The sequence below is a fragment of the Monodon monoceros genome, unplaced genomic scaffold, assembly GCF_005190385.1.
Source record: "Monodon monoceros isolate NGI ecotype Baffin Bay Population unplaced genomic scaffold, NGI_Narwhal_1 Super_Scaffold_2, whole genome shotgun sequence".
In the NCBI taxonomy this organism is placed as follows: domain Eukaryota; kingdom Metazoa; phylum Chordata; class Mammalia; order Artiodactyla; family Monodontidae; genus Monodon; species Monodon monoceros.
The window spans coordinates 48,318,812-48,340,421 of record NW_021703776.1 but is presented as its reverse complement, the minus strand read 5'-3'; positions in this window follow the sequence as shown (position 1 = coordinate 48,340,421).

Genomic DNA, 21,610 nt, shown 5'->3' with positions numbered 1-21,610 from the left:
AGTTTATTTCTTTACCATTCAGAATAGGGTTTGCTCTTTTATTGGGGAATTTTAAGACAAATGCTTTTGTGACACTTTTTACTTGCTTTTTTAAGAATGTTTTATTATGTTATTTATGTTTTCTTTGCTGAATACCTAGGGGAGATATAGAATACTGGCTTTCAACCTTTTTCTTCTGCTTTTACATGCATGAAGGATGACATTCGTTTGTATATCACATTCTATTAGCATACCTGGAACATAATATAATTCTCATGCCAGAAGTATTAGTCTGGCTTTGTGCTCTAATTTTATATTTCTTATTTCTCTCATGTTGACATTTCAATTAGTAGAAAGTATCTGTACATGGTTAACCTGTTATTCTTATTTCTAGTATTTTTCTGAATTGTCATTTTGTCAGTACAAATTGTATTTTGATAAAAAGATGAGCTCTTTTGCCATATCTTAGCCCCAAATTCCATTTCAAGCACTTAATATATCAAATGGGCTGAAGTCAAAGTTTTCCTTGTGTCATAGAAATGAAAACTCTGAAATATGTTTATGTCAGATGGGGTGTCATTACACTCCCAAATAGAAATGGTTTATAGGAGCATCTGCTGCAAAGACCTTCTGTACTTAATGGAATCAAGGTGAACAAATTGGAAAGAGTGATTTTTCCATCAAATACACTTATGATAAAATAAATGAAAATTTTATGCTAAATAAATGCATGCTGCATTAAAATTATTCTTACTGATATCTAAAACTTTAGAATATTCCTTAGGGTTTAGACTATTTTTGTAAAAGTTACTGAAAATGTTAAATATTGGGGCTCAGTTTTTCCATAAGAGAGTTTTTTTCATAAGATTATTTTAAAAAATGAATATGCTTGATAAAAAGATGCTGATTTGACTCGAAATTAGGTACATCGCAAGTAATTTTTCTGATTAGTTTTAAAAACAATAAATAATATAGCACCATATGTCTAGCAGGATAATTACAATGTTAATGTCCTTTAAAACTATATTCTCATCTGTGCTAGGCACAGATTTCTTGCACTTTCACAATGAAATTATTCTTGTTTTATTATTATTATTGTTAGACCCTAGTAATATCAAATCGTGTACACAGTCCCTCTTTTACAATATTTGCTGTTAGTCATAAAATATTTATTGAAGCTCTCCTATGTTCTGTGTTACATCCTTTGAGAATCATATTCAAAGTGTAACGCTTGACCTCTGAATTCAAGTAAGTTACAATTTTGTTAAAGCTTGTATACTTATATAAGGTGCAAAATAGATAGGCAATTGGATATAGGGTATTATTCTCAAAATATAGTCTTAGAATATGTATGTCAGGTTATCTGGATTGCTTGCCAAAATTGTTGATTCTGAAGCCCTCTACAGACAAAATTAATCAGAATATCTGTGAGTTAGGACTGGGCATACACTCTTTATACAATTTTACATTTATTTTGCTCTGCATATAAAACTTGAGGACCACTGGTAAGGCAGTAAAAAGCTTGGAACCAAACTTATCATTAAATTAAAGAATATCACTTACTAATTAAATGTGTGGTCTTCAGAAAGCTTTTTAGCCTCTCTCTAGCTCATTTTCTTATATTTAAAGTAGGGATAATGTCTGTAGGTGGGAAAATTAGATATAATGTATGCATACTGACCAATATAGAGCATGTCAAATCATAATTGCTCAGTAATGCTATCTATTATTCACATGCTTTAAAAAATAGCCAGGAATGATGTTAGAAACTAAAAAATCACTCACAAAAGATTTCCACTGATGATTAGGATAGGTTAGTTTGCAGTAAACATGTTCTCACAAAACACCTAGAAAAGTTGTGAAATTTAAAAAGGAAAAATCAGCAAAGGCATTGGAGATCTACTGAAGCAGTTAAGACTAGAGGGACCTAGATTTTAGAACGAAGGGAACAGAGGTGAGATGATTTTTGCAAGTAGAGTTTCCAAAGTGATATTTGCCGATTCTGAGTGAGGGAACTGGGATATTCATCCACCAATTCTTGTTTGTCATTGACTGACAGCTGTCCCTTCTGGGGCATGGGAGGAAGGGGAGTTAATTTCCTGACAATCCCAGACTAACCTGTGCAGGGCAAAAGTAGTATTGGAGAAAGCCCTGGGGCAAAGAGATGCAGATACTAGCTATTAAAAGAACTGGAAGTCACCTGGAGTCCACTGAAGTGGCAAAGCTGGAGTGAGATGAACAATACTAGTTAAGGTCCACACTTTAATATTCTGATTTACGCATGTCCTATATTAAAGTGATTTTGGCCTTTTATCATTGCTCTAAAGCAGCAGTCAGTGACACTTTATAAAACAGGGGAACTGGTGAAACTAGCTGCAGCTGTTTCTGAACTCACAACTGATACTCATCACTTCCCTCCTCAGCTGTTCCTGGATTCCCCTCAACCTCAGCCAGTACTTTTGCTGGCCTGGTAGAGACCCAGACCTTCATCACTCTTATAGTTATTGTGCCCTTTTCAGGCTATGGTTGCTATAAATGCCCATTTCTGTCAGTTACTGAACATGGTTGCAAAACAGGCACCCCAGTGAATTCCTCAAGTTTCAGACATATCTGCCTCCATTCATACATATCTGCAGCAACTCTGTTTCCTCATGATGATCAGGGTCAGTCAGAGTGGCTGATACAGTAACTCCTTTCTTTGATGCTTTTTTTTTTTTTTTTTTTGCGGTACGCGGGCCTCTTTCTGTTGTGTCCTCTCCCGTTGCGGAGCACAGGTTCCGGACGCGCAGGCTCAGCGGCCATGGCTCACGGGCCTAGCCGCTCCGCGGCGTGTGGGATCTTCCCAGACCGGGGCACGAACCCGTGTCCCCTGCATTGGTAGGCGGACTCTCACCCACTGTGCCACCAGGGAAGCCCTCTTTGATGCTTTGAAGAGCATTGAATGACCCGGTGACAATTCACAGGTTATTGGATTCTGTGGTGAAAGAATCCTTCCTCACCTCAGCTCCCACTCCCACCAAAGAAAAAGGACCTCAAGTAGAGCAGAGCCTAAACTTATATGGGTAGAAAACAAAAACTTCTCAAGTCGATCACTTGGAAAGATGGTGAGAGCAGTCTCTCTTACTTCCATCCTTTGGGTTCCAGGACTCAGTATTCTGCCTACAATAGCACCATAAACGTGCCCTAACCCTGCAAGTTATGCCCATACTAGTGATTTAGCTGCCCCTGTAAGAGACTATGACAATATTCTATCAGTCCAGCAGCTGACAGGTGATGCAGGATATGGAAGACCAGTGGATCCTTTGGTATGAAGCAGTGTTATGCAGTATCACGCTATAATTAATTAGACGTTCTGTGAGTCCTTGGACTCCTCTGGCCAAGGCTTTGTGGGTAGAAAAAGTAAACCCATAACTGGAATATGTACCAGTCCCAATAAAGACAAGTTTCTGTATCGTCTAGGGAAGAAGGGATCAGATATATTCAAATTGCTATCAAGGAGTGGTTGGATTCATCAAGGGATGGTACCATATTGAGGATTTAGTGTCAATTTTTGCTGCTGTTGGGTTGGACATTCAGGAGCAAGAATGGTTAATCAGGCTTAATGAGATAGAATACAAACTATTAGGTGTATGCATTGCCTCCATCCTGCCACCATGGTTATTACACTCATGTGCCTGTTGTGAAAGCACTGGGATGACTGAGCAGGGAAGTTGGCTGATCTCAACCAGATGTCACGTAAGCCATATGATCACTTAGTGCCTCTTCTGCAATGGGTGGGCATTGATATGAGATACAAAGAAGCACATACTTTTCTTACAGTTCCCGCTAGCTATTAGTTGAGAGAAGAATTCTCTTTTGGAAGTGGCAGTGCTTGAGAACTTGAGAAACGAAGTGACATGTAACTTTTAGAGTGCAGGGCATTATCAAAGGAAGAAAGAGGTAGGGAGACCAAAGAAATTTAATAAAGCCTGAAAAAAGCCCTGAAGAGATTTAATAAACAACTAGGTTCTCATCCTAGTGCTTTCAGAACAGGCACACGAATGGACTAGCCATAGCATCAGGAATGGAGGCAATGGTATGTATTCTGTCTTACTGATCAGCCAGAGAAGACAGAAGACCTCAAGTTTGAGGACTTTTTTGTTGTTGTTGTTGCTTTTGTGGTACGCGGGCCTCTCACCGTTGTGGCCTCTCCCGTTGCGGAGCACAGGCTCCGGACGCGCAGGCTCAGCGGCCATGGCTCACAGGCCCAGCTGCTCCACGGCATGTGGGATCTTCCCGGATCGGGGCACGAACCCGTATCCCCTGCATCGGCAGGCGGACTCAAGTTTGAGGACTTTTGTGCCAGGAGGTAGCAAAAAATTACAAAAAAAGAAGGCATAACACCTTCACCTCTCTGACAATGTAGCCCGGAGCTGGGCATAAATATGAGAAAACTACAGCGTTCTTATTGCGTATTCATCATCCTAATATCCTGAAGCCATTTAAGTAACATGAATGGCCCAGCACTTTCCTGCGTTAAATCAACACCTAAATCACCTAGTCCTTTGTTATGAAATGTTCTTCCAAGTGTATTTCCACATGTATTTATTTCAGTGGTACTGAGGAAAATTGCAAGTTTTGGAGCCAGACAAACCAGGTTCAGATTTTATCTCTTAATTTGATGAGGTTATTTAAATTATCTGAGATTCTTAATGCAGAGCCAGTCACATAGCAGGGACTTATTAGACACTAATGGATATTATTGTCAGTATTATTTATCGTAGCCCTAAAGAAATTTAATAAACAATTCCAGGATTGCCACTCCAGGAAAAAAAATCCTTCAACCTTTATAAGATAAATTTTATTATTTTTTTGTAAAGAAATAGATTAAATGTCACTATTTACATGTTTTGTATTGACATTTACAAAGGAGGCATATTTGGCCTGAAGGTTCCCAGAAACAAGACCTTTACATTATTTAGTTTATAGTTTTTCACTCCTTCGGTCAAATCAGGTGCATATCAGTTGCTGCTACTTTCTCAAGGGTGGTTTATTTATCAGGCCAGCTAGATGGAGCTCAATATGACTTTTAAAATTAAGAAGGAAAGTTAATGTTCTTTCCAGAATAATATCTACATCAGTATTTCAGTCATTCACCCAGGTCATGTAAAGCTGCAGTTTAAATTCCCAACACACCATGGCTTAGACATTTTATGATGCCAGGCATTCAGGAGAGTTGACTTATTAACCAAAACATAGTGTTTAAGTGGTTCTCATCAGGCAAATGTATTCTGACTTGTCAAATTCACCTCTCTATATATTCTTAGGGTCTGAGAAATTATTTTTTAAGCAAGTTTCCCTAGCTATATTATAATAGCTCCATCACTCTGTCAAGAAAAGGATTACTTTAGCTCAACCATATATATAAACACATATGAACAGTTTCTGCTAAATGCAAACAAGAGCAACAGTTGTTCTTTTTTTTTTTTTTTTTTTGTGGTACATGGGCCTCTCACTGTTATGGCCTCTCCCATTGCGGAGCACAGGCTCCGGACACGCAGGCTCAGCGGCCATGGCTCACGGGCCCAGCCATTCCGCAGCATGTGGGATCTTCCCGGACCGGGGCACGAACCCGTGTCCCCTGCATCGGCAGGCGGACTCTCAACCACTGCGCCACCAGGGAAGCCCAACAGTTGTTCTTTATATATGTCACTTGACTATAATGCTTTTAAGATCATGAAACATAATATATACTTAAGTCATAAAATATTAGTTAAATTTCTTTGGTTGGGGTTCATTTGCAGACTTCAATGCTCTTGAGCAGGTTTGAGCAGAGAGAGATTTATTACTAGGTATTTAAAGGCTTACAAAAATCTTTGGAGTTGCTGAAGAAATAGGGTAAATCAATACTTCGGGCCAACTCTCCAACTACTGTCTACCATGGACAGTAGACAAGCAGACCAAGTAGAAAGATTTCTTTCACTGCTGTCATTCAGGGTTAGCCTTGAGGAGCTCTGTTATGTAGTGGCTATCAACCTTTTGCTGGTACCAGAATATCATGAAGAAAAAACACTTTTCTTCCTCTGCTAACTATAAAACAGACCACATTTTTTCTTCCTGGGGTAGCTGGCCATAGGGAGCTTGCTTAAGACCAAAGGTATAGTTAAAGCTAAGGCAGCTAAACAGTGGGAACAGGGACCCTGAGGACCCTATTCAGGCAAGTTATTCATCCTTTCTGATCTGCTAGGGCCCATCCCACATCAGCATCCATTGAACAATGACATGCTCCCTGCACATGATTCAACAAATCAAATGATACTCCACTCATGATGAACAGTTTGAATGTCATAATCCCTTTGTATTTGTGGGTCCAACCTTCAGTCTTTACTGAGGGTCAGTAGTAAGCCAGGAACTGACTTTTCCAACTGAGACTAGTCCTCATCAGAAGAAGGCAGGGTCTTACTTCTGCACTGTGGTTCTTTTTTGGGATTGGCAAGAGACATCATATGATGTTTCCAGGTGTCACATACTCACTACCACTGGGACTGCTTTGTTATAAGGCTCAAATGGTATGGCAGCTTATACCATAGTTTGAACCTGCTGCAGAGCCTTCTTTTGCTCTGGTCACTACTTAAACCTGGCAATCTTATGGGTTCCCCAGTAAATGTGTAGGGTAGTGAACTCAAGTATGACATATATTGCTTCTAAAATCCAAAAGACCCAGATAAATATTGTGCTTGTTTATTATACAGTGTAATGTGCAGCGGTTTTTATCTCCCTTTAGAGGGGGTCCCTGACATGCCTCACACCAATGGACGCCTAGATATTTCACTGCTACGCAAGCTGCAGAATTTTTGTGGGATTATTTTCTGTCTTCTCTCATGATGTGTTTTAAGACATTTGTAATTCTTCCCATTTCATGCTCACTTGATCCAACTAACATAATCATAGTAATGTGGTGGATAGTATGATGTTCTGTAGGTTATCATAACAATCAGTATCTCTCTGGTCTGTATATTAGAGCAAGAGAATTGACATAGCCCTGAGATAAGACAGTGAAAGTATGCTGCTCTTCCAGCCATGTTTGTACTATTTTGATTATTTTTAATAATTGGGATAAGGAAAAGCATATTTTAAGTCAAGAGCTGCATACCAGGTGCCAAGGGTATGTTAATTTGCCACTGGAAAGATAGTTATACTAAACACTTGATTACTCCAAGATACATGGAATTACTTTTGACTCCTGTTATGTGGTATCTTTGTATCAGATCAATCTGTCATCACCTGACCATCATAAGCCCCAATGTTACTGGTAGATCTCATTAATGTTTTGGAATTCTGGGGCTTAGTGTTTGGTCAGAGTTAGGATCTAATTATCTTTAGAAGATCAACATATTTCTCTTTTCCCAGTGCATAGTTACATTGAAAAATATTGACAGGTCGCAGTGGGTAAGACTTGAAAAAAGACCCAAGTTGTGAGGTACCTTTCAATCAGTGAGTTCCATGTCTAGCAACTGGTTTATGTCTGTGAATTAGGAAGCTATATCCGGAGCCTGATGGGAGAGGCCACAACAGTAGAGGCTCACATACTGCAAAAAAAAAAAAAAAAAAAAAAGAAGCTATGAAGTGGGTTTCTGCCCATTAGATCTAGAATTTTTTGGCTTCTATGGGTTTTCAAAAACAACCATTTATTTCATTCCTAGGAACTGCATAATTAACTAAACTTCACCACAAATTCATGTGGGTCCAAAACACCCTGATTACCACTCAGTCTCTGGCTCATTATGGAAACTGACTCAGTTGTTTCTTACAGATGAATGCCCTCACCCTATCCCTTCCACTTAGGGAGCTCATCTGTAGAGGGTAGCCATCAGAGCATTTTTCAAGATGAGTGCTTCCTTCACCAGTGAATTTCTTAATGCCTTAATATGGGGAATGTCCTTCAGACATTCCTAGGAGCCAAGGTTAGAGGCCTGATCATCAGATTGCACATGGTAGATCTAGCCCCAAATTCCCATTTTACAGAGCTTACAGACTCTTGCCTTTATATCAAGGGTCAGATAACTATTTCTATAAAGGACCAAATGATAAATACTTTAGGCTTTCTGAACCATTCAGTCTCTGTCACAGCTGCTCAACTCTGGGGTACAGTGCAGAAGCAGCCATAGACAATATGTAAATAAGTTGGCATGGCTATGTTTCAATACAAGTATTTGCAAACAGGTCGTGGGTTGAATTTGGCCCATGAGCCATAGTTTGTCAGTCCTTGCTCTACTCTGTGTTAAGGAAGTTCTTGTCTTTCAACCTCACCACCTGTAAGGGGGCATAGTAAGGGGGAAAGTGACAGATAGCAGACTGACCATTAAATAAATATATGCTTCCTTTCCATTGTTTACAGTTGTTTCTGGGAACAAGGTCCCCATTCTGAGTAGTCTGGAGAGCCCTCAGCTTGACTTTCAGGTGGAACCCTGTGAATAGTTCTCACCTAAATGTGTAAACAGAAGTGGATGTGTGTCAGTTCTGGGCCAAGGCGGTTTAGTGTCCTTTATATCTTCTTCCTCTATCTCCCAGCTGAATGTGGATGATATTGAGGCTGAGCCTAGTGGAAAAACAGTACAGATGAAGCGTGGATCCCTAAACCATCAAGTAGAGAAAAGATGCCAATAAACAAGCACTCTCCCATTGAAATTTTGCATGAGCAAGAAACAAGCTTTCCTTTTGTTAGATCATTGAAATTTGGGGTTTATTTGTTAGAACAGCTAGAATTACCCTAAATAATCTAGCAAAGCAATAAAAATCTCACACATAAGCTACACTGAATAGGGCAGAAGCTGGGAAAAGTAAAAGAGAGAGGCAAACTTTAGGAAAATATAAAATGCGGATTTCAGAAAATACCAGCATACCATAGCATCTAAATTTGGGTGTACCTCATTGGAGGATGATGTTTGTGAAGAAACCTGTAAAACAGGGCAGGAGGTAGAATCCCTTCTGAAACAAGGTAGGATGTAAGGATCAGAGCAAAGGCAGCTAGTCATATTCATATGACTCAGAAGAGCCGTATTTTAAAATCTGCATTGAAACAACAGATAAAGGAATTCTTGACCCGTGAAGCTTTGAAAAGAGCATTGGATCTTCCCACCCTCACTTTCTGAAGGACTCTTGCTTCTAGTCCAGGAGAATCCATCTATTTTGAATATGAATGATGGAAAAGAAATTTGGTCATCCTTCATCTAAAGACACCACAAGAAAGAGGATAAAAATCAGTACAACATTCTGGCAGGTAACAATCACTGGCCAGAAATATTGTCAACACTAAGCTATATCTTATTAAAATTATTGAAATGTAATTATAAAGAAGGTATTCCTTAAACATCCAAACAAATATACTGAATCTCTTGGAAGCAAAAGAAAATGTTTCACATTAGATATCTTTTTATACAATAAAATTATTCATTAGAAAAAAGATGTTCAAGATACATAAGGGGAAAAAATGTAAACCAAGGACATTTTATATACCCAAGATGTCTAGTGTAAAGGTTATTGATAGTTTTGAATATACAGATTAGGGAATATTGTGTTCATGACCCCTTCCTGAAGAATCTACTAGAGCACAATTTTCATCCATCCAAGGAGTTATAGGAAAAACTCATTAAAGGAGTGATGATAAATAATAAATACCTTAAGAGTATTCATTGTTTTTTATACTAAAAAATTGAAATAAAAGTAGGAGAATGGTTTGTAAATGTTAAATGTTCTGACAACACAGAAATGACAGCTAATAGAAATGGCATAAGTGGAGAAAAGGTAGAATGTTGAAAGTCAAAGTATATTGTTTGGAGCTGACAAACTAAGAAGTAGCTTAACCACATAAGGGTACAAAGGTAAGCACAAAGAAAGATAATGTTGTTGAATAAGGCTGAAAGGTAGAAGAAATGAAGAGAGAAAAGAAGCTAAATGCCACATGGTTTTCCACTTCATAAGAAGGTAAAAGTATAAAGTTAAACCCTTGCTATATAAATACAAACTAATTATCAGAAAAGTAACAATAAAAAAGGGAAAGAGTCCACATAGTGAAAAAATAGATGAAACATTAGATAAAATGCAGAACAGGAACCAAACTTACTGTCAAACCAATCAACATTAGTGTGCTTAATCCAATTAGAAGAAAATATTTTAAATTGTCTTTCAAAGCAAAATCCAACCCTACATTGTATAAAAGAGGCATAGCTTAACTGACTTAGAAATGTTGAAAAATAAAAAGATGGACAAAGTAAACCAGAAAAAGGGAAATGAAAAAATAGCAGGTATCTTTCAGTTTTCCACAGTATGATGGAAACTGCCTAAAATTCAATGTTTCCAGACATCCTCTTGCAAAACACATAAGAAACAAGAAAATAAAATACATTTCACCTACCTACCACATATAACTAGAGCATAACTAAGGGACATGGATGACAAAAAACTCCAATATTCATGGAAATGGGCAATAAAGAGCCAGGGTCAGAAGAGTTCTCTTTAGAACCCACCCCAGAGTTGAAAGTCAGGTAGGCAACCCTACAGAGAAGGGGAGAATGTGCTTGGGACCTGCATTGGTGGAAAATAGATTATATCAACTGATACCTCTCTAACTGGGAAATACTGAACATGACCTTTCAACCTTGTAGGTCAGAGCATAGCTACTAGGAGTCAAAAGAAAGGGGATTAAAAATGAATGGGAGGGCTTCCCCAGTGGCGCAGTGGTTGAGAGTCCACCTGCCAATGCAGGGAACGCAGGTTCGTGCCCCGGTCCGGGAAGATCCCACATGCCGCGGAGCGGCTAGGCCTGTGAGCCATGGCCACTGAGCCTGCGCGTCCGGAGCCTGTGCTCCACAATGGGAGAGGCCACAACAGTGAGAGGCCCGTGTACTGCAAAAAAAAAAAAAAAAGTTATAAAAATGAATGGGACCAAATGTGATAGTTTGAGAAGTCAGCACCTCTGGAGAAGAGGGTACACCTTAGAAAGGGAGATGTTCTTTGGAGACTGGATGGCGATAAGAAAGGGCCATCCTAAAACAAAATATATATTAAAAAATTAGAAGACAGAGAAAGTGCTCTTTAAGACTCTTAATCTCACTGTATTAATAGTAGATGTTATAAAGGTATATCAAGCAAAAACAGAAACAATGAAGGGATTATTACCTTGATGACTGACTAGGTAGAATTTAGACTAAATTAGAATAAATGTACTAAATGTGAGACAATAGGACATTTAGCAATGTAAAGCTAAAGTTTACTATTCACAAGTATTATATAGCAATTATGAATATTTATATTCCAAATAGTATAGCATAATCTTAATAGAGCAGAAACTACTGTATATGCAAGGCCCAGCAGACATAAATACACTAATCATAGAAGATTTTAACATATACTTCTCAGTCTAAAGAGGAATAAAGTAGATATGAAAACAAGTCAGAATATAGAAGACCTAAGCAATTTTAACCCAATTTACCTTATGAATATGCATCAAAATTTGTTTTTCCAAAATAGGGAATGATATTCCTTTTCAAGTGCACATTGAGCATGCACAAAGTTGACCATATATATGGGCATTAAGGAATACAAAATTTTAAGTTAGGCATAATTCATTATCATGCTCAGATCACAATTTAATAAAGACAATTATTGACAAAACCAAAAATAATCAAGCCATATGCTTATATCTATGCAATGTACTGTGAGTATATTTTGCTTCAAAAAATATTTTTTAAAAACTTCAAAAAAATAATAATGCATGAAAATCAAAGGGGCAAAGGTGAGAGAGTTTGAAGAGACTTCCATGGGCAAAGTTTGAGAGAATCTGATAATTTAAAATGTAAGTATAATGAAGGACTTCCACTTCCAGCCATGACAGAGTAATTCGTTCTGAATCTGCCCTTCTGATGTAAATAAGTAGAATAATGGACAGAATAAATGAAATGACTGTTTTCAGACATCGAACAACAGGCAGCACAGGACTGTTATCCCCAAGAAAGGGTAACAAATGAAGTGATTCCTGTGATTGCCCTGATTTTCTGCTGGAGGCATGATAGAAAGTGAAGAAAACCCACAGAAAGCATGAAAGACAAGCTGATTTGAGAAGACAGAGGTCATCTGACTTTCAGAAATTTGCCCAAAGACACAACAGAAAAAACTGGTGGATTCAACCCTAGTCAATATTCAACCCTGGGCACTCCAGCTTCAGAGTCTGTGCTCTTCACTGCTACACTGTGCTTCATACATTGCACTTTAGTATGTAGGATCCAGTGCTCTCAGAATCCAAAATTCAAACCTTAGCTGATTTTCTCTTGGAATCTGAGTAAGACGGCGAATTTGAGACAAGAGAAAAATAATGGGTTGCTTTTGAAAATTACAACGATTGTTAACTTCCTCATGGTTATAGACACATTGCTGTCATTAGAAAGAGCCAGTTTTTGTACTACTGAACTGGAATATGCCCTATAGTTACATCAATAGCATAAGTAGAGAGCTTTCATTGAAAGATGGTTCTATGTATCATGAATTATTTAAGAAAACTTCCACAATCCGAGAATAACATGCTGATCAATCAAGTTTATAGCACAATAGGCTGACAGACCGTATAGAGTAGGCTAATGTACTTCAAACGGCTTAGTTGGGAAGTAACTGTGCAGTTGTATGCAGGCATTCATTCACTCTTGCTTTCTCAGAAAAAGTTCTAAGATCAAAGTCTGACAGGGTTCTGATACTGAAGTTGACAAAATCTACAGCGAAATTAAATGAAAGCCTAAAATAACAAGCAAGTGAAAATAGTGGAGTAAGGACCTTAAAAAATCCTCTCATCCATGAAAGCAATAAGAACAGTTGCAAAACTTGTTAGAATCAACTTTGTAAAACTCTGAGAATTAAACAAAAACTTGTGGAGAATTTATTCGAGAAAAGCAGCTGAATCTCTGTAAGAACAGTGGGCTTTGTGGCATTTTAGGTTGCTCTATTTCTTCTATTCCTTAACTCCGCAATAGCCTGGAAAACCAACAGCCCCCAATCACAGTGAAAAGAAATCAACTGGAGTCACTGAAAGGGGTAGAATGGAATTGAAGTTCCTTTAAAATCCCAATCCCAGAGAACTATCATTATTTGACATGTCTGGTGGTTCAATGGAAGACCACATTTTCAAGGCTGACTTTATTTGAACTGATACAGAGCTTGCCTAGTGCTAATAGCCTTTTACCTGAGGCTGTTTGTCAAAAAAGATCAGAGGCAATTAATTAACATCATGTCTGCCTGAGGCAGTGGAAAACAATTGGGGAAAACAACAGGCTAATCAACCAACTGTAAAGAAAAATCTGAACAATGCAATGTCTATAGAGGGCTTTGAAAAGTCCTACGAATTACTATGACTCTAGAAGGCCATGCATATACAACCCAACTTAAAATGGGCAAAATATCTGAACAGAGACAGGCACCTCATCAAAAAAGATATAGACATGGTAAATGAGCATATAAAAATATGCTGGACATTATTTGTCATTAGAAAATTGCATATTAAGACAACAATGAGATGCCACTACACACTTTTGAGGTTGGCTAAAGTCCAAAAAAATGACAATGCAAATTGTTGATGGGGAGGTAGAGCAAAAGAAACTCTCATTCATTGCTGGTAGGAATGAAACATGGTATAGACATTTTGGAAGACAGTTTGATAGTTTTATACAAAGCTAAACATAGTCTCACTGTATACCCAGCAATTAGGCTCTTAGGTATTTACCCATATGATTTGAAAACTTATGCCCACAGGAAAACCTGCATAGGAATGTTTATAGCAGCTTTATTCATAATTGCCAAAACCTGGAGGCAAGCAGGTGTCTTTTAATAGGTAAATGGATGAACAAACTAGTATATCCATACAATGGAATATAAAGCAATAAAAAGAAATGATCTATTATCAAACCATGAAAAGACATGGGGAAACCTAACATGCATATTGTTAAGTGAAAAAAGCCAGTCTAAAAAGTCTATGACCTGTATGATTTCAATTATATGATATCCAGGAAAGACAAAACTATAGCGCCAAGTTAAAAAGCTCCCAATGGCCAAAGCTGGAATGACTCAAGCAACAGAATAAAGTGGTATTAAATTATGATCCAAAGTATAAAATAAATATTCATTGAGTCCATCCTAATATAAATAAATGGTTGAATAAATTAATAGATGAGGGAGAAGAGACAAGTAACCCATGCTTAAGAATTCTAAATAATTTATGTAAATATTTTGCCCTCAAGGAGTTGGAACATAACTTCCTACTCCTTAAGTGTGCATTGCCCATACATAGTTACTTCCTTCCAAAGATTACCATATGGAAAGGGGAGAAAAAGGGTGACTTTACAGTGGAGAAATCTAACAAAAGCTGCCTCAGCCAGGTGACCAAGTTTCACTTCAACATTTTGTAATGGACAGTATATACCATTGATACAGTGTGATGAAAATAGCACTTTATTTCTGTGGTTTCCCCCCACAAAAACTCATAATCTCAGTCTAATCATGAGAAAACATCAGATAAATTCCAGCTGAGGGATAGTCTATAAAACACCTGACTAGTACTCCTCAAAAATGTCTGAGTTATCAAAGACATAAACCTTTTGGTATGTCTCATTCTTTCCTGAGTTATTATACTTCCTCCAAGGGCCACGTGTCTTCTAATTGAAGAACTGCTTTTAGCATTTCTTCTAGTGTCAGCTTGCTGACATTGAATCTTTTGGCTTTTGCTTTATGAAAATGTCTTTATTTTTCCTTCATTTTTGAAAGATGATTTTGCTAGGAAATTATTTTCTTTTTGTCTTCTAGTTTCTATCATCTTGGATATTTGGTTAATCAATCTCATTTATTAAAATAATGTGTTATTTCCTCCAGCTACACTTATGATGTTCTCCTTCTCCTTTGTTTTTCAGCAGTTTTACTAAACATGCCAAAATGTGGGTGTTTTTATTTATACTTCTTTAGGTTTGTATGAATGTTTGCATCTGTAGTTTGATTTTTTTATTAGTTTTGGAAAATTCTCAGCCATTAGGTTTTCTAATATTGTTTCTGTTCTATTCTCTCATCCTTCTCCTTCTCCAATTACATACATGTTAGACTTTTTCACCATGTCCCATGTGTCTGTATGCTCTTTTCAACACCCTCATCTTTTTCCCTTTAATTTTAACTGACTTAACTTCCAGTTTATTAATATCCTTTTTTTCAGTCTCTAATCTGTTTCAAAAATCATATATTGAGTTATTTTTTCAATTCTTGAATTTTTATTTGATTATTTTTCATAAATTCTTGCTTTATAGTGAGATATCCTATACTTTCTTTCCATTTTAAAAACCTTTTAATCAAGTTTATACTGTTTTAATTTGTTTATACTTTCTTTTTTTACCTTTGGTTTTTATTAATTGAACCTGTTTCTTGGCGTACCTACTAATTTTTTTTATTGAATCCTAGACATCATGTCTGAAAAAATGGTTGAGGCTTTCACTGGTGCCATTTTCCTCCAGAGAGGATACAGTTTTCTCCTGGGTAGGCAAAGAGTAGAGGTAGATCAACTTGATGCATTCAAGACTAAGCTATTTCCAGTTTGCCCTAGTTCAAAGGTCTTACCCTCTGTGGTATCTCAAATAAATCTAAAGGTTCTCTGCTCTTTAATGCATATTGATTTCAGTTTTTGTTTGTTTTTTCAGGACTTTGAAATTCATAAAAAGTCTACTTACCTTTTTAGCTTCTTTAATAACTGTATGCTGATTTGGCAGCTGGTTTCTTGAAAGCAAGTGATCCTAGAGAGTAAGGTGGAAGCTACAATGTCTTCTATGACTTAGCCACAGGAGTCACACATGACCATTTCTGCAATATCCTTTACAGCTGATTACATAGGTCAGCCCTACTCAGTGTGGAAGGTCCAACACAAAGTATAAATACCAGAAGGCAAGGGTCATTGATAACCATCCTGGAGACAGTCTGCCATAGCAGAAAAAGAGTCAGCAAAAGAGAGGGAGAAGAAAGAATCAGAAATTTAGGGAGAACTAAGGGAGATTAGTGTCTCAGAAATGAAAGGAGATATTTTAAGATGGAAAAAAAGTTATTACAAGCAGCAAGTATAAAATTAGAATAAGAACTGAGAAGTATGCATTGGATTAGACATTTAGGTAATCAATGGTGCATTTTGCCAGCATTATTTCAGGGAAATGGTAAAGAAAGAAGATATGGCCCAGGCAATTGTAGCATGCTTTGGCAGCTGAGAGGAGCTGGATTCTAGAACTAAACCTGTTTCATTTGCAAATTTTGATGAAGTCCAGTCTGTGATAAGTGCAATAAATTAAATAGGAACAATAGAAGAGAACAGATGATAATCCAGTTGAGCAGCTGTTACTGCGGGATAGGAATGAGAAGTTACATTAAAAACAAGCCGTACTGGGGCTTCCATGGTGGCGCAGTGGTGGAGAGTCCGCCTGCCGATGCAGGGGACACAGGTTCGTGCCCCGGTCCGGGAAGATCCCACATGCCGCAGAGCGGCTAGGCCCGTGAGCCATGGCCGCTGAGCCTGCGCGTCCGGAGCCTGTGCTCCGCAACGGGAGAGGCCACAGCAGTGAGAGGCCCGCGTACCGCAAAAAAACCCCACAAAAAACAAGCTGTACTAATACGAAATGGGGCTCAAAAATAGCACAAAACCTAAATGATACTTAGCATTAGCAACAAAAATTTTGGCCTCAGGAAAGTCTAATATATGTTAGTGAGGTTCCAGTCAATAAACTGGAACGCTAGGGATTGTAAGAGAAAAAGATAATAGGGACAAGGAGGAATAAGAGCTAGGCAGAATGGTAACAAAGATAAGTCAAAAATCCAGGTACAGGATACAGACAGAGCTTACTTAATAAAATTGTTTTAGCCATACCAGGACTGAAGTTCCAAAATAATACCATGAGTAAAATGTATTGGTCATTTCATCCTTATGACTTACAGGCTTATAGGAACTTCTCAAGTTGCTCTAGTTGAAAATTCCCTCAGGGCATGACACTGGATTTGAGCAAGAGTCATCTTTGATTCTATCTTAATATAAGGTCTTTAAATTTTCACTTTTCAGGAGGTGCTCTTGTTTTACATACTTTCATTCATTCATACATATGAAGGAGCTACACAAATCTATCTGAACTAGTAATCGTTAAAGTCACCATTACAAACATTATGTAAAAACATTATAACATAAAAACCAGTCCAGACCCCAAGAAGTAAAGGATACCAGGGTTAAATGTGTTAATCTCAACATTATTTAGTTGATCCCAAAAGAATTTTGACCTTTTCCAAATTTCAATCCTATATTTTCTTTCCACTCCTAGATCTATCCATGTTCAGAATCAGCTTTTCATCTTCTCCTTTACTGAACTTGCTCCCAGCTAGGATATCTGTTTTAGATATATTCTCTTTGCACCTCCAGATCCATTCCCCACCCTTCTCCATCCTGTATTGTGCCCCAGGTAGCTGAACAATATGTTTTCAACAGTTCTTTTACCCGCTGGCTTCCGTTTAGATTTGGCCAGTGAAATGTAACAGCAAGAGATCAGTGGGTGTGAGGGGAGTGACTTGTGACTTCGGGTATTTATTCCAGTATCATCGTCTCTATTCTAGGTCACTGCAAGTGGGTGATGGTCCTTACTGAAAGTCATGGGTCCTATCAAGTAGCCCTCATCAGGTTCCAGAAACTCTCCATTCCCTTTGCCACTTCAAGCTTAGAGGGTGGAAACAACCCACAGTTGGTGCTGGTGTGGGAGATTTAATTATCCATTATAGTTTCATAAACCTTCATGCATGTCTGTAAATAGTCACTTTATTGAATTACCCAGTTTTATCATGCCAACTGATTCCTTCCAGGATCACAAAACAGCACCTATATTTGTTGGTGTTTTTCAGTATATAAATTTATCATCTTTGATTTTAAAAAACCATCCATATTTTAAAAATCATGTCTATGAGTTTGCTTATAGTGTTGCTTCTATCTGACCCTTGCCTTATTTCTGTTTGTCCAGCTTCTGGCCATTTTTCGATCTTTAAATGAAATATCTCTTCTCCAAGACCCTCCCTCCAAGGTGACTCATATGTCCTGGTTTGCCTGCAACAATCGTGGTTAACACCTGTTTTCCCGGCATTATTGTCAATTGTTCTCCCTTTCATTCTTAAAAGTGTGCAAGTTTATATAATGAATTATACTGTCACCTTATCTATGAGTTCTTCAACCAGAAGTAATATCTCCTGATTCTGATCTCCATATAATTTTATTTATATTCCTTTTTATTGATATCATGGTTATTTATATTTATCTCCAGTCCTTTCATGACCTGTAAGCTCCTTGAGAACAGCACTCATATGTCTTACTGCCCTGCCCCTCTTAGTTCTAGCATGACAGAAACTACACCTAAAGAAAGAAACTATATATAATATATATTTGAAGTTTTATATAAACTGTATATATTTATGTCTTCATTTGCATAGTATGTATTTTATATATAAACTATATATATTTACATATGTAAACTATATATAGAAGTTATATATATATAGAAATTATATATATATGTGTGTGTGTATATATATATATATATATATATACACACACATATATGGAGAGAGAGAGAGAAAATGAATAATATGGGTCCACCATGTGGCTTCTTCACAATATAAAACATTCCAATTTAATCATCATTCTTGAATTAAAGTGACATGAGGTTGAAATTTTAAGAAGGAAAAAGGTGATCAGGCAAATGTTTACTTGACCTTGAGCAGTGTCACCTCTCTTAGATAAGCTGTGATTGTCTGAGCCACTACCTTTATGTGGCTCATGAAGTTAACCAGCATCATGACAGACAGAAATGAGAACAATGTAAACTGAGGAGTTTTTTCCAGAACAAATGTGTGGCTTGAAAACTCTCCCAAACCTGGTGTACATAGATGAGGGTAATTTCACACCAATAGGTCACAATAATCTATATATAAAAATTAAATTAAACTCTTTTTAGCCAGAGTTTTGCAAGTCTGGGGACATTTAGGTAACTTTAAAAATCTTCCTTGTAATATGGCATACTTCTTGATGGCAAGGAACGTCTCATTCATCTTTGTTTCTTTTATATCATTTACCCCACTAACAATATATTGATAAACAGATAATGGTGCCTTCAAATATAGATCTTTTACTTTGAAATAAAAGTATAAAAGTACTTATATATATATGTGTTATATATAACCTTTCATGTGTGTGTATATATAGACATATTTTAATGCTAAAACATGCATTTTAAATTTGGGCATCCATTTAATTGTTATTTTTAGAAACACTATTTAGTACCTTAATTAATGTTATAGAAAAAATACTATCAAAATATCTATATAGATCACACTAGGCTGCAAACAATACAAAGCAATTCAAATCAGGCTGTTCTCTGGCTTTGATGCTTATGCTGTGACAGCACCCAGCATGAAACTAAAATTTGGGAAAAGTTGAAGAGCTCATCTCTTTTGTCAGTGGCGTGATTTGCCCACCATGCATCTTGAAACGTTCACTGTACTGAAGTATCTTCCACTCTGGACCAATTTCACGTGTTATGAAGGAATTAAATGTGTACTCCTGAGGCTGTAGCAAACTCAATTTCTGTAATATCCACAAATCTTAGACTTGTAAGAGAACAATGCATTCATCAAGTCCTTCTGTCTGCACTGATGGCTCTCAGTTGTGGTGATATAACAGATACAACTGTGCAGCTTTTGAGTATATTACATACCCAGGCCCTATTTCTGAGCTGTTATCAATAAGGTCATTTGTAGTTTGAATACGCTAGAGCATATGTGACTGAAGAGGAGTTATACCAAGAGGATAAGCAGCTGTGTCTCTGGAGGCAGAGAGAGCAGGTATGCTTTGCTGCATCAGATTGGCCTCCCAGCCCTCCTGCTTTATATCATCTTTCCTCTCTTTGCTGTTTCTTACTATTGGCAGAAAATGTTAAGTTAAACAAAATGACCCCACTATCCTCCCTCCCCACTTTTCACCCTAGGGTGATGTATCTTGGCAGGTAGTTATTATTTTAACATATGTGTGTTCCTAGAAATGGAGAGATGAGGGGAGGAGTCAGAAAATAATTGAGTAAAAATAGCCTTGCACTAATGTATAATTATTAATAATAGTTCCAAAATCTGAACAATTCTGTAAACCACAATCCAACAATGCATCTTAGGGATGGGAGAGCTCAGAATATAATTTAGTTTATCTACACTGAACATAGAGCTAAGTCAGAACATTTTCCCTGATGCACTGTAGAGATTCCAACTTCAGTTGAAGAGGCATATTTTCCCTGAAAAATAAATCCAAAAAGCACATTTACTACCTCATCCTCTCAATAGTTCTTTTATTTGAAGTACCCGTGATTTTTTAGACTAGGCAACCTCACAAACATTGTAGATTTACAATATAATAGAATAGCAAAATCTTTTCTGCTCTGCCAAGTTTTCAGCAGTTCTAAAGTGAACATGAGATTATATTGAGGCATAGAATCCTAGAGCGGATGAGCACTCGGTTCCATTTTACCATTTTAAAAATAAATTCTCACTTTTGTTTTGTAACTGTGATAGCGCAGTTTGCTGGCCTATGGATAGAAATGTCATATTTTATATGAGAAGAAATATTAGACATCATTTCAAGGAGAATTCTTCACTGACAACTCATGACCCAAACAATCTGTTCTAGAGGAAAGGCTGTGCAATAATTCTGCTCTTTTGAATATTTTTGGCATTCGTTTTATATTATGTATAAATATATATAAATAAATATATAAAAATATAAATAAAATGAATGCCAAAAATATTTATATATATAAAAATATATAATTACATATTTTTAATATATATATAATTACATAAATAATTTACATATTTTTTTACTTCCTCAGATTTATCTTAGGAGACATCAGGATGTAAACTATCTAAATAAACAATCATTTCCTCTCTTCTCTCAGCAACAATCATTTCAGTGTCATGGAAGATTCCAACTAGTAGCTTTATTAAAATGCTTCTTTTAGCTTCACTCAGGAATATTTACTTCAAATCTATACCTCTAGTGTGACCAATTTGAGATATGTTTGTTTTCTTCAGCATGATCATTTTCAGTGGGAAAATTTGTAATTCAACTACCTTTTGGAGCTACTAAAAGCAAGGGGATTTAATCTGATTGCAAAAGGATGCTGTAGGGAAACTGTCCCATGAACAGAGAGAGCAGCACTCCACCGTGATTAGAGTGCAGTTAGACCTTGAAAACCGGAAGCTGTTAGCAGGGTTATCTCTTAGAGGAAGTCTAAAATGAGTTAATGGTTCCGGGGTCAAGTAGAGAGGAGACATCAGCAAATTGGAGTTTGTTTTGAATTTGGCCTCAAGAAGTTTGCGGTCAAATACTTAATATTGTAATATTGTTGTTTTTTATGTGCTCAAATTTAGAAACCACGAAGATACTTGAAAACACTAACAGCCTCAACCAGTTTAATATTCTTCAGGAATTAATATAAATAATATATATTAAGTACTTAATATTTGCTATGGATTATTGCATCTAATACTAACATATTCCTTTAAGGAAAAGGACTACACC